This window comes from Rhinolophus sinicus, chromosome 3 (assembly GCF_057876585.1).
Source record: "Rhinolophus sinicus isolate RSI-liver-muscle chromosome 3, RSI-T2T, whole genome shotgun sequence".
Classification (NCBI taxonomy): domain Eukaryota; kingdom Metazoa; phylum Chordata; class Mammalia; order Chiroptera; family Rhinolophidae; genus Rhinolophus; species Rhinolophus sinicus.
In genome coordinates this window covers 111,990,520-112,005,001 of record NC_142503.1, presented here as the reverse complement: position 1 = coordinate 112,005,001, position 14,482 = coordinate 111,990,520, and the positions used below count along the sequence as shown (strand labels likewise).

The window sequence follows — 14,482 nt, the reverse complement described above, 5'->3', positions numbered from 1 at the left end:
TAGAATAGAAAGAAAATATTTTAAGGTTTCTGTTACATGACAAACTATTCTTTGACCAGTGATTATTGCTCTGAACTTGTGAATTTTTTAGTTAATAACTTACAAAATGTCCTTGGTTTTCTGAACACTTTATATAAGGAAAGATTGAATTATATTTATGTCCGAAAGGTATAATTTGAAGAGTTACATGCTAAACATCAAGAGAATAGTGTACTAATTTTACCACTTACATTCCACAATATCAGACAGACCATGGTTGGCCTTTTTGTTGATTTCTTTGCTTATTTGTTTTTAATCTCCAAGTACAAAAGATTGTGTTATATACATTTTTAGTTGAAAATTGAAATAATAAAGGGAGACTTCAACTTCAAAGAGGTAGTATTAGATAGCGGAGGATCAGCAATCCCACTGAAACCACTAGAGAAATGTATTTAAAACACAGAAACCAACTGGTTGAAGGCAGTAAGAACTGCAAAGGCAAAGAGACCTCATCAAGATGAAACCGAGGGCCTTGATTTAATTAATGTAGGATTTTGATGTAATATGTAGCCCTAGCACTCTATTTAGTTTCTTTACAGCATGCCCTGTAAACCTTAGTCTTTCGCTTATTAGTCATTAACCCCTGAGGCAGCCAGAAACAATGGCTATGTCTTGACTAAGGGTCCCAAAGTCTGGGGGGTTCTATTAAGTTAAAGATAGCATCTTGACCTAGTTTAAGTTCCCGAGCCCTAAGGTAGAATGAACCCTTGGTTAATTTTCCATGAAATCAGAGAGAGGGATATCAGAGCAGACCTTAGAGCTGTCCTCAAGACCTGAGGAAATGATTCATTACCCTTACCTCACCTCCAACCAGTCAGCTCCCTACACGCGGTGAAGCCCTCACCGCAGTGTCTTGTGATTTTTGCTCTGTGGAATCTGTAACCTACATGCCATCGCGGAGTTTGGGCTTTTGGATATTAGCTTCTTGTTCTCCTGGGTGGTGCCATTCATAATAATATAGCCAGTCTTTCTCCACTGCAATTCTTGGTGTTTAGTGTTTGGCTCTACTAGGTGGCCAGGTGGAGGAAGTCTTCGTGTTCGGTAACAGAGGTAAGACTCCAGAGAGGGGAGAAGCACCTCAGTGAGGAGGACTGGCTTTTATAGACTTTACCTGGGAGCAGGTGGTAATTCTGGGAAAGTATTAGTAAATACTATGAAAGAAATGTGATCAGCCACTTGTCACTTTCCCTTCCTACAAGAGCATTCAGGGATCTAATACTGAGCAAAAATTTCAGTACATAAACAGGAACAAATGAGTTTTCTGACTTTTATATCAAATGATTGCCTAAAAAGTACCTGTTTCTACCAAACAGGCCCAACCTCAAGCAAAGCAGAATAATAGTGCTTAAAACCTGTATAAGAGAATTAAGGTTGCAGATGCATTTCTGGTTGGTAATCAGCTAACCTTGATACAAAGAGAGTATCCTGGATTATCCATGTGAGATCAATCTAATTGATTAACTCCTTAAAAGCAGAGAACCCTTCCTGGATATGGTCATGTGGGGGTCAAAAACAAAACAAAACCAAAAAAAAAAACAAAAAACCAAAGCTTCCCTCCCACATTTCTAAATTCTGGCTGAGCTAATAAATCACTTAATCACTTAAATGAGCCAAATTAACAGGAGAAAATGTCAAAAATGTATTACGGATGTACATGTGGAAGTGCCATTAAGAATATGAAACCCGAGACCCACTGGGCAGTTGAGGTTTGCATGCCATTCTGAACTAAGGAGAATGGGGCGAGGGTCTGGGAATCCAATGGGACAGTAGTCAATTCACAAAGAGAAGAGAAAGATCAATCATGTGTTAAACAAATTCTTGCTGGGCCACCCAGTAACAGTGGGACACAGAGAGCAGTCTAACAGGTTTTGCTAGATTTCTCCCTGTCTTGCATATTTAGTTTATATTATGATGCTAAGGTTTTGCTCCCTCCTTTAAGCAGGTTTCCATCTGAATTCATTTAGGCAAGTAAGAGAGAGGGTCAAAGGTTCTTTCTGACTCTTTTGTTTCTCAATAACCAGCTTAAAATCAATAGCATATTTTAGGGTGCAAAATTTTGATCCTCTTCAGCCAAAAGGGAAGAGAAAATAGAGGAAGGGTCAGATATGCTGTCTGCGCTGCTGACTCTAAAGATGGAGGGAGGGCACAACAAGTTAAGAATGCAAGCAGCCTCTGGAAACTGTAAAAGTGTAGGAAATGGATTCTCCCCTCCGGCTTCTAGAAAATGAACACAGCCCAACCAAGCTCCTTGATTTTAGTCCAGTAAGACCTGTGTCAGATTTCTATTCTCCAGCATTGCAATATAATGAATTTGTGTTGTCTTAACCACACAATTTGTGGTAATTTTCTATGGCCACAATAAAAAACTAATACATCACACAAGCAAGAGGGTGACAATTCAGACTGCCACAGGGGGCTATTGCTGGGTGACAAATAAACCAGCAGAAATTTTGACAAATATATATTTGCTTTTCCCTCAGGAGCTGGAGGAAGTTGGACATGTAATATTTAATTTAAAAAAAAAAGAAAATTCTGAAAACAGAGTTCATCAGCACTCTTGTGAGGAAAAGAATATAGACGAGTTCAGCCTATTTACATTTAGGGTGATTATCGAAATATGAGGATCTGTGATGGAAGGAGAATTGACTCTGGGTGGTGAACACACAACGTGATATATAGCTGACGTATTACAGAATTGTACACTTGAAACCTGTGTAACTTTACTAACCATTGTCACCCCAACAAATTTTAATTAAAAAAAAAAGAAAAGAATAGATGAGTCTTTTAGTTGACGATCTTGAGGATAAAGAGTGAAGCCAACATATAATTAGCTTTACCGGAACTGATATGATAACCAGGCTGGAGAGTGTGTAGTCCTTATTTGCACTGAAAGAAACTATTGGCACTCCATCTCCCCTCTCTCCTGGACTACATTTGCAACAATGGGAGAAAATTTGATTTTATCCCACAGGTTGATGTTCTTTCCTGTATATCAAATTTCACTTTTTTTCTGTACTTCAGTTTAGATATTGACTTAATCTGTCTTCCAATTCTCCTATCCTACCTTCTGCTCTTTCAGTTCTGCTGTGTCTATCTAGAGGTATTAATTGCAGATATAGTATTTTATGTTATAAAATTTTAATGATTACTTTATATATTTCAATTTTCTAGTGAGATGTTCCATATTGTCATCTATTTTGTCATTTTTATCCTCTATTTTCTATTACATATTCTTAAAAACAATTTTAAATGCTTTGTTAGTTACATCCATTATCTGGATTACAATGTTTCTGTTTTTTTATGATCTGTATTTTTTTTCCTCTAGATTCTTTACCATGTTGTTTGTTTTCATGCCTATTAAAGAAATGAGATTCCAGATGATGTTTTCTTCCTTCAGGAAGGGGAGGAGTTTTTACTCTCCTTCTACTAGAACAGGAGATTAAAGTTATATGTAAGAGTATATAAACCAAAAGCAACAAAAGAACAAGACAAACAAATGAGAAACAGAAACTCATAGACACAGACAGTGGTTTGGTGGTTGCCAGAGGGTAAGGGGGGTGGGGGGTGGGGGGTGGGAGATGAGGGTAAGGGGGATCGAATATATGGTGGTGGAAGGAGAACTGACTCTGGGTGATGAACACACAATGGGATTTATAGATGATGTAATACAGAATTGTACACCTGAAATCTATGTAATTTTACTAACAATTGTCACCTCAATAAATTTAATTAACAAAAAAAAAAAGAGTGAATAAAGAGCACCAAAAAGGTAAATATAATGATTGTTGAGCAAATATATAAAACAATAACAGTAATGAATGATAGGATTTAAAATATAACTAAAAAGCATGAAAATAATAATGTAAAAGATGAGCAGGAAATAAATGGAGTTAAAGTATTATAAGTTTCTCATGTTATTAGGGAAGTAATAACAGCAGTTATAAGGGACTGAAATAAATCAAAGTTACATCTTGTAATCTTTAGAGTACTTACTAAAAGAACAGAAAGACTGTTTAATTAACAAGTTTATCTAGGGGAAATGGGCAGAAAAAACAATATTGGGGTAATATAGACAAAGACAAACATGAAAGTGGTTCATATAGGAAAAATGGTCAGATAATACATGTAAAGTCTAGCATTTCGATAATTCCATTAAATATAAATAAACTAAATATTCCAGTTGAAAGACTATAGTTTTTGGACTTTGTAATATATGACAAATGGAGCTATATATGCCTTTCTACACTTGGATTTGCCATTTTCTTCAATTATCTATATGTATATGTGAACTTAAATTGGATGTCATTATAGTTTATAGGGCAAATTCACTAAACATAGAGATACATATATCCACATTTAAATTATGTATTTTTATGATTATTATTTAATTAGCTTTCCACACTGTTGCATCTTATTTATAAATGGCAGCACTGATAATAAACAAATGAGACAAGATTGACCAACGAACAATTGTACAATAATCAAATGGGATCTGGTTGACCAACTAAAACTAGACACACTTTAAAAAGTAATTTATATTTACAGAGGTAAGGTAATTACAGATTTCTTAGAGAACAGTGGCATGCTACAACTTAACAATTGTATTTTGTTTCAATGTAACATCCATTTATTGACACTCAACAACACTGTGTAACTGACAATGATGGAAACATTCTATGTTTGCTCTATCAAATACAATAGCCACTAGCCACACATGGCTACTGAGCACTTGATATTCGCTAGTGTAACTAAGGAACTTAATTTTAATTAACTGAAATTGAATTATCCATATATGGTTAGAAGCTATTATATTATACAATATAACTCTAACAAGTATCATGTACTATTGCCAAGCCTGGAAAATACAGACATTTAAAAATAATTTTCCCTCAAGACAATTTCATCCTTGTGGGAAAAAAGAATCATTTACAAATATACAAAATGGTAAAATGCATTAATAGATGTAAAAGGCACATAGGTTAGCTAAGAGATGTAGCATTGGGAAGATTATCATCAATTTAAATAAGAAGGGATATTGTCCACTTTGATGAATAACTAGAGTTTATCAGAAGTACAATTAGGAAACACCACATAAAAAGGTATCTTAATAAATGGCCCTGCCATCCATAAACCTGCTCAAACCACAAAATTAGGCATTTTTAAATCCTCTGTATCCCATCTCCATATGTATTTCATCAACACACCCTGTCAACTCCACCTCTAAAATATAGATGGAAAATACATACTTGGTGTTATCTCCACTAATTCTACCCTAGGCCACACAATCATCACCTAGTGCTTAGCCTACTGCCATAGCCTCCTATCTAGTTTCTCTACTTCCTTTCTTTGCACCTTAAAATAATTTTTCCATACATCAGCTTAGTGAGCATTAACATATGAATTAGATCATGGTCCCTCCCTACTTAAAATAATTCAACAGATTCCCAAATATATTTAGAATGATTAAAAACAAGTAAATAGACAAAACCAAAAATGTCTTTCCCTGTCTTACAAAATGTTATGTGATATATCATTGTTCACTGCTTATAACACATCCTTAACCTTTCTCTCTCTATGCTCCCGCTCTTTGCCTTTTGATTTCTCTGCCTTGCTAAGATTTTTCCAAAATTTACAGTAGCCATGCTTGCAGCCTACGAATACTTTCCCACCTGGTGTCAGCTAGCTTTCTCTCATCACTTGGGATTTAACATAAAAATACTTTTTTTAAAAGCATTTCCCAGCAGCTAACCTAACAATCTATTTGATAACTACCATGTTACCCTATTTTAATTTTCTGCATAAACATTATCTAATATTTTATTATAATTATTTATTTATTCATCTTATTTTTTTAATCTCCTTTTGCTAGAATATAAAGTTGCAAGAAGATTGTGTCTATGTAAACAATAGTCCAAGTACCTACAATAGTAATGGGATTGTAGTAATAAATACTCAATAAATAGTTTTTAGATAAATAATTGAATGTAAAAGTACAGAAATATATTTCAAATGTATTTGGTAAATTGTTTCTTTTTACATTCTAAAATGAAAATTATAATATAAGAGAGGAGGAGTAGAAATTAAATCTGAACAGGCCAGGCAGTGGTAGATCCTTAAGGATATGCACATAACACTTCCTCTAAATTAAAAACTGAGGCTCCCGAAATAAATAGGATGGAGTTCAATAAAGATTAGAAGAAAGGTGAGTGAGAACTCTGAATCCAGCCACTTGACCACCAGGGACGCTAACGTGATATATAGACGATATATTACAGAATTGTACACTTGAAACCTATGTAACTTTACTAACCATTGCCACCCCAATGAATTTCAATTAAAAAAAAATCAAATTTAACATAAAATATACATAAAAAAAAGAAGAAGAGAGGTGAGTGACATGTCCCCTGACTTATAAAAGGTTTTATTTTCCTTTCATTACATTGAAAAATATATTGTGGCATAACTTACATATTGTTATAATTCATAAATCTTAAGAATGTAACTTGCTTAATTACAAGCAAAACTGAATCATAAGCCAGATCACAGTCTTCACTCAGCCTTGGGTACTCTCACAAATGGGTTGTATTTTTTTAATGTGTATCATTTAAAATTATTCTTTGTGGTTTTGAGATGCTGAGATTACACAAATGCATAGTCATGCCTCCATGACTACTTGCATCCACCACTATGTTATAGAACTGGATAGAACATTGGGTTCACAACAAAACATTTCGTACTGACCTTTTGAAGTCAGTCTGTGCCCCTACATCTCAACCCCAACAATAATTGATATGTTTTTCCACCTCTATTGTTTTTGCCTTTTCCAAAATGTCATATAAATAAAATCATAGTATGTGAGATCTGGTATCTTTCAAGAAAGCTGTTTTTAAGATTTTTCCATATTCTGCAAATCAACAGTTTTTTCTTTTGGTATTGGTTAGTATTCTAGTGTATAAATATACTAAAATTGTTTATCTGTTAACTGTTTGAAGGGCATGTGTGTTTTTCACAGTTTTTAGTGATTAAGAAGAATAAAGATGATATAAACAATTGTGTTGTTGTCTTTGTAAAAACATGCATTTTCATTTCCCATGGGAAGATACTCATAGGTATTGAATTGCTATGTCAAATGGTAGTTGTACGTTTAGCTTTCTAAAAAAAAATTGCTGAACTGATTTCTAAAGTAGCTGATCTAGCCTGAATTCCTACCAACAGATAAAAGAGTCTCAGGTCACACAAGAATGTACTGGCAATTATAATTACTTTGTATTTTATTTTAATTAAAAGTCACCAAAATTATAAAGTATAAGAGTTAATATTATATACTTACAATTTGAAAAAATCACATTGGTTTCTATATTGTCGGGTCAACCGTAAAAGTATTTAGTAAACTTTTACAAAAGGACAGTAGAGAGAAGATGCCATACACACAGACCCATGGACACACAGTCTCTCTCCTTCACACACACACACACACACACACACACACACACACAAAACACACATCCCATCTTGTTTCAAAAAATATTTCAGGGGATTCAAATAATTTAAAAGTAGTATTTATAACTCTATAATATACCATTCACATTTTCACAAATATATTTAATCACTATATATTTGGTAGCATTATACTAAGTTTTGGGGAAAGTCTGATCAATTATATGATCTATATCTATATCTATATCCATATCTATATCTATATCTATATCGCGCCAAAAATATATACACATTTTAAGAAAGAAAAAAAAAAAACTAATAAAATTGTAATACTCAATATATACCGATAACAAAAGATGAATACAAGTCACATTTGACTTCTGCAAATACAAGAGGTGCTCAAAGTGGTTACCATCAGTGTCCAGACACTTCTGATTATGGCGAACTACTGCTTGAGCATAGATAACATCTCTTAAAATGTGTATACCTTTTTTTGTATGCCTTTTTTTTGCAGCCCGGTTTTATATATATATATATATATATATATATATATATATACATACATACATATACATATGAGTATAGATAACATCTCTTAAAATGCGTATAACTGCGTATAACTTTTTTTTGCATACCTTTATTTTGCAGCCCCGGTATATATATATATATATATATATATATATATATATATATATATATATGTATGTGTATGTATATGTATATGTATATAGATGTGTGTATATATATATATCTCTCCTACATGGATATTAGAGCTTTTCTGATTATTATGGTAATAATAATAGAGATGAAGAATAGTAATATTTTAATCTATCAAATTAATGTTATATAAATTTATAAAATTAAATGTATATGTTTAGCAATTTTCCTTAGTAAAATCATATTAATAGTTCCTTAGATATGTGTACAAGTTAATTACCTAAATTATATTCTAATGATTATTATTGTGTTATATAATTGGTGAAACTTGCAATATTGAAGAGACATTTGATTCTAGAAATTATTTACCAGAGTTAAAACTAAATAGATTTTTTAAAAAATTTTCTTCCATGTTATATTGGCAAGCTTATTAAATAAAATTCACCAGCATGCTTTCCATTTTTGCATTCCATTCATAGTTTTCTATTTTATGTTTTCCACAAAACTAATGTAGGCTATTAGATACATGAAATAATATATCTGGAGACAAAGAAAAAGTGACGTGACATTTAATTTCAGTATCCGATCCATTTGTAAGAATTTAATTCCACTTTTTTTCCCAAAAGGTAAGTATTTTATGCATTGTTTTGTAGTTTAGTGCTGATTTTCAACATCATGGTCTTAACTTTGAAACTTTCAATTGTGTATGGTTACTTTGTTTGTTTGTATATGTTTAAGCAGGCAAATCAAAGAAACTTTAATGATTTAAAATACTTGCAAAATGGCAAACATTTCTTATTAATCTAGTCCTGTATTCTAACTGGTTTCAACAATGTAGATCCTATTTTATATCCTTATGAAGCAGGACAGGTAGCCTAGGAAATTGACCACCCCCTCCAGCATACAACGCGATGCGCCTCGCTGGTTACACCAGTAACAAGTCACTGTATCCAGTACCTGCAGCTGGAGAAAAACAAGAACCAGTTTCATCCAGCAAGGCTAATCCCTATGACTGGGGACCTGACCTTTAGCTAATTTTAATGTCATTATAATCTCATGTCCATTGTGGTTATTATGACTCCCATCATGCATCTGATGCCATGACAGTTCCTGAGGAAACAAATAAGGAATAGAAAGTGGGAAATGGAGAGTCCCGTGCAAAAGAAGGAGATGCATGAACCACATCAATGGGATGTCACCAATTCCGACCCCCGGGAGGATTAAAACCCCTGATATTGACTTCCTTGGTGTGACTTGTTCTTTAAGTTTGCCTGCACTTTCCTTTCAAGTGTACTTTCATTTTCAATAAATCACTTTCGCTTTCCTACATCTGTCTCCCTCTTGAATTCTTTCTTGCATGGAGACAAGAACCTGGTCATCACGCTGCGGGTTGAGTCCTCTCTGGACATCCCTGTGAGCCTCCAGAGACATCTCATGTCAATATTTCTTCTCAGGAAATTTCTATTGTCCTGTTCTCCTGTATTATATATTTATTTATTATAATTACCCTGGGATGTGCGAGTAGACTAAAGAAATAGAGAGAGTTGGTTTAAGTCTTTCTGCAGAAACACAATGTTTGGTTGGCTAAGATAGTCAGGAGAAAAACCCAACGTGCTTACACATTCTCTCTTCAATTTTTATTGATTTATTTATTTCCTTTCCTTAAATGTTTCTTTCCTTTAATCAGTATATAGGTTTGAAGTTGTAATGTGATTTAGATGAAAATTTCCAATCATATAAGGATGATTTGGATGCTTCCAGTTAAAAATCGAAAATATATATTTGAAATACAAAAAAATCAACAAATAACATTTAATAATAATATTAACAAAACAATCTTCACAACCATTCATCTTCTTCTGTGTACTGAGACATAAATAGAACCTTGAGAATGACTGACAAGTTGTTTTTCCTGTGTCCTCCAACCATGAATCTGTCATGTTTATTCTTATTCAAAGAAGGTGACAGCAGATGAGAGAAATTGAATGGTCTTTTTAAAAAATATAACACATGACAGATGCCATATGGCTCCCCCCTAACACTGTTGAATGCATTTATAAAATAATTTCAAAAAAGGTAGTAAAGTGAAAAATTATTTCAGAAATGGCCTTGCATTTCAAACAAATATACAACAAATGTTTAAATTTAGTGACCTGATATAATCCTGAGCAATACTTTATAAACTATCTATAAGGTAATGATTTGAAGAGTTGGATCATAAAACCTCATATGAAGAAATTCAAATAATATGTTAAAAAGTAGAGGGATAAGCATTATGAACCACAGTATGCCCATTATTCATTTTTTTTTTTTTTTTTACCATAGACAATCATCTGCTTGTCCATCTTCTCCTAAACCTGAATTATTTTGAGGCAAGTACAAGAAAGCATACTTGTACATTATTCCATGATGTGACTCTAAAATATAAGTATTATTTTAAAAATATAATGAAAATGTCATAAATTATTTTATCAGAAAAGTAATAAATCCTATTTAATGTCATTTAATACGCCATCACATAGGAGAAGGAACACTTACAATTCATTTTATAAAGTTGAAATTATTCTGATACTAGAATCAGACAAAAGCAGTAACTAAAAAGTACAGCCCGATGTTCCTCATGAACAGACACAAAAATCCTTAGCAAAATGTGTAACTATGGATATATATATATATATATATATATGGATATATATATATGGTAACTATATATATAGTAACTATATATTATGTAAAATGTATAATTACATATATGTAATATACTTTATATATAAATATATATATTTTCTATCACCAAATGGTATTTATTCACTTAAACCAGTGACAGGACGCTTGTTTAAGTTTTGATAAGAAATGTAATCTGCTATATTAAAGTGCTAAAGAAAAAAAAAGTCACATGATCATTCCAATCAATGCAGGAAAATGATTTGATGAAATGGAAGAATGATTCAGGATAAAACCTCTCAAAAAATAGGAATAGAGGGAAACTTCCTCAATTTGATAAAAAGCACTTATAAAAATAATTCAGCTAACATTATATTCCATGATGAAAGACTAAATGCCTTTCTCCTAATATTAGGAACATGACAAGCATGTCTGCTTTCACCGGTTATTCAACGTAGTGGTGGTAGCCAGTAAGGTGAAGTAAGGAAAGGAAATAAAAGGCATACTCATACATATTCAAAAAGGAAAAAATAAGGTTGTTTCTTTATCATGTAACATGTTTGTTTAGGTAGAAAATCTTAAGTAATCTATCAAAAAATTCTACAACAAGTTAGTTTAGAAAGGTCACAAGACAAGATAAACATTCAAAAATCAATCACACTCTATATGTTAGAAATGAAAACATGAACCCCAAAAGTAAAATGCAATACAAATATTCCCCAAAATTAATATTCAGCTACAAATCTAACAGAATACGTGTAGATTCTATATGCAGAATATTACAAAACTCTGAAGAAATAAAAAATCTAAATAAAAGAAATCTCTCATATTTATAAGTTCAAAACTCCAATGTTAAGATAAAAATTATCTCAATCATGTCCTATAAAATCTGTGAAATACTATTCAGAATTTCCCCCAAAACTACCAATAGATATGGACAACTTGATTTTACAATTTTTATGGAAAGACAAAAGACCTAGATTAGCCAATACAACAAGGTTGGTTTTGTGGTAATACATTTTTTAACTAAAAATAAAAGTTTAATTATTATTTGTTTTGGAAAAAAAAACAAAGTTGGAAAACACACATTGCCCTATGTATGAGGTCGGACAATTAAGTTCTGAACTCATCCTAGAAAAAGTGCTCCATACCTCATTGCTGAATATCATTATGGTCACTTTTGAAGTTCTTCCTTTGGGAAATTATGCACCAACGCCAGCACCTAGTACACGCTTCAAAGCAATTTTGGAAGTCTTTCTTTTTCTGGAATGGCCATTAGAGCTGTCATCGTATTACCCTTGATGTCCTGAATGTCACCAAAATGCTTTTCTTTCAATATTTCCTTTATCTTCAGGTAAAGAAAGAAGTTATCGGAGGCCATAGCAGGTGAGTAGTTTACCTGCTAAAAACTCCCTCACAGACAGTGCCATGTGAGCTGGTGCATTGTTGTGAGGCAAGAGCCATGAATTATTGGCAAAACATTCAGGTCATTTAACTTTTTCATGCAGCCTTTTCAGCACTTCCAAATAGTAAACTTGTTTGTCCAGTTGGTACAGATTCATAATGAATAATCCCTCTGGTAGCAAAAAAGGTTAGGAACATTGTTGGAACAATTTTGCGAACTTAATTGTCTGACCTATGAAATCAAGACAGCATGATAGAGAAAAGAGGAGCTATCCAGATCCTCAGAACAGAATAGAGAGTCCACAAATAGATCCACACAAATATAGTCAACTGCTCTTTGACAAAGGATTAAAGGCAATTTAATGGAGAAAGGATCATCTTTTCAGCAAGATCTAGAGACTTATTAAAACTCTATATTAAGATATTTTCATAGGGGTGTTCTATGCTCCTGTCAGGATGCACATAATGCTTGAGTGTTTTGTTTTTAGACATTAGCAGTAACTGATGACCATTGCCATTACGTAGATTAATAATTTCAGTAATAGTGAGCCTTCTAATTCTATTATCCCTTCTTTATTAGCCAGGCACTTCTTTAACACAAACTTTCCTTTATTGACTATTTGATTGAATTCCTATATAAATGTAAGGATAGATTCTTGATTATTTTCGCTTTCAGCCAGTTTTGAAAATCCTGACTTGGTTGCTTAGCATCATCCAGAGATGAAAATGAACTGTTTCTTTCCATTTTGAAAGCACATGATGCCCTAATGGATTTTACATATTTAAAGTGTTCAGTCCATTGCAGTTAATATACCAATATTAAAATTGCCCATAATTGGCTAGGGGACCACTTCAAGTTGTTTCCTTAATAATCTTTAAAAGTACTCTTCTTTTGGTAATTACAACATATTTCATGCTTATCTTGGATATTTCCAGTCCCAGACTTAAAGACAACCAGTTCACAAATAAAATTTCGCAAAATTTATGGGAAATTGTTAGATATATTGACATTTGAGATATATATATATATATATATATATATATATATATATATATATATATATATATATCAAATATATATTTTCCCTGAAGAAAAGGTTGGTTTTGTGGTAATAATTTTTTTAAATTTATTGTGGTGAAAATTGTTAGTAAAATTACATAGAATTCAGGTGTACAATTCTGTATTACATCATCTATAAATCCCATTGTGTGTTCACCACCCAGAGTCAGTTCTCCTTCCATCACCATATATTTCATCCCCCTTACCTTCATCTCCCACCCCTCTACCCCCTTACCATCTGATAACCACTAAACTATTGTCTGTGTCTATGAGTTTCTGTTTCTCATTTGTTTGTCTTGTTCTTTTGTTGTTTTTGGTTTATATACCACATATCAGTGAAATCATATGGTTCTCTGCTTTTTCTGTCTGATTTATTTCGCTTAGCGTCATACTCTCAAGTTCCATCCATGTTGTCACAAATGTTCTATATCATCTTTTCTTACCGCCGAATAGTATTCCATTGTGTACATATACCACACTTCTTTATCCATTCGTCTATCGAAGGACGTTTTGGTTGTTTCCATGTCTTGGCCACCATAAACAAAGCTGCAATGAACATTGGAGCACACGTGTCTTTAGGTATAAATGTTTTCAGATTTTTTGGGGAGATACCCAGGAGAGGGATTGCTGGGTCATATGGTAATTCTATTCGTAATTTTTTGAGGAGCCTCCACACTGCCTTCCATAACAGCTGCACCAGTCTGCATTCCCACCAACAGTGTAGTGAGGGTTCCTTTTTCTCCACAGCCTCTCCAACACTTGTTACTATTTGTCTTGTTGATGATAGCCATTCTGACTGGGGTGAAGTGATATCTCATTGTGGTTTTTAGTTGCATTTCTCTGATGATTAGTGATGTTGAGCATTTTTTCATATGTCTATTTGCCATTTGTATGTCCTCTTTGGAGAAATGTCTCTTCGGCTCGTCTGCCCATTTTTCAAACGGGTTATTTGTTTTTTTGTTGTTGAGTTGCATGAGTTCCTTGTATATTTTGGATATTAGCCCCTTATCGGAGGCACTGTTGGCAAAAATCTTCTCCAATTCAGTTTGTTGCCTCTTTATTTTGTCGAAGGTTACTTTTGCTGTACAGAAGCTTTTAAGTTTGATATAGTCCCATTCGTTTATTGTAGCTTTTACTTCCCTTGCCTTTGGAGTCAAATTCATAAAATGCTCTTTAAACCCAAGGACCATAAATTTAGTACCTATGTTTTCTTCTATGCAG

The 14,482-nt window shown here is 33.0% G+C and overlaps 1 long non-coding RNA gene across 1 annotated transcript in view; it reads right to left on the bottom strand.

Annotated features, from left to right (window-relative positions):
- LOC148758550 (uncharacterized) overlaps positions 1-12,224 on the bottom strand; it is a 57,621-nt gene extending 45,397 nt beyond the window's left edge. The window contains exon 1 of the long non-coding RNA XR_016020555.1: positions 11,949-12,224. This is a non-coding gene — a long non-coding RNA (uncharacterized LOC148758550). The remainder of the gene's footprint in view (positions 1-11,948) is intronic.
- Positions 12,225-14,482: the final 2,258 nt, after the last annotated feature.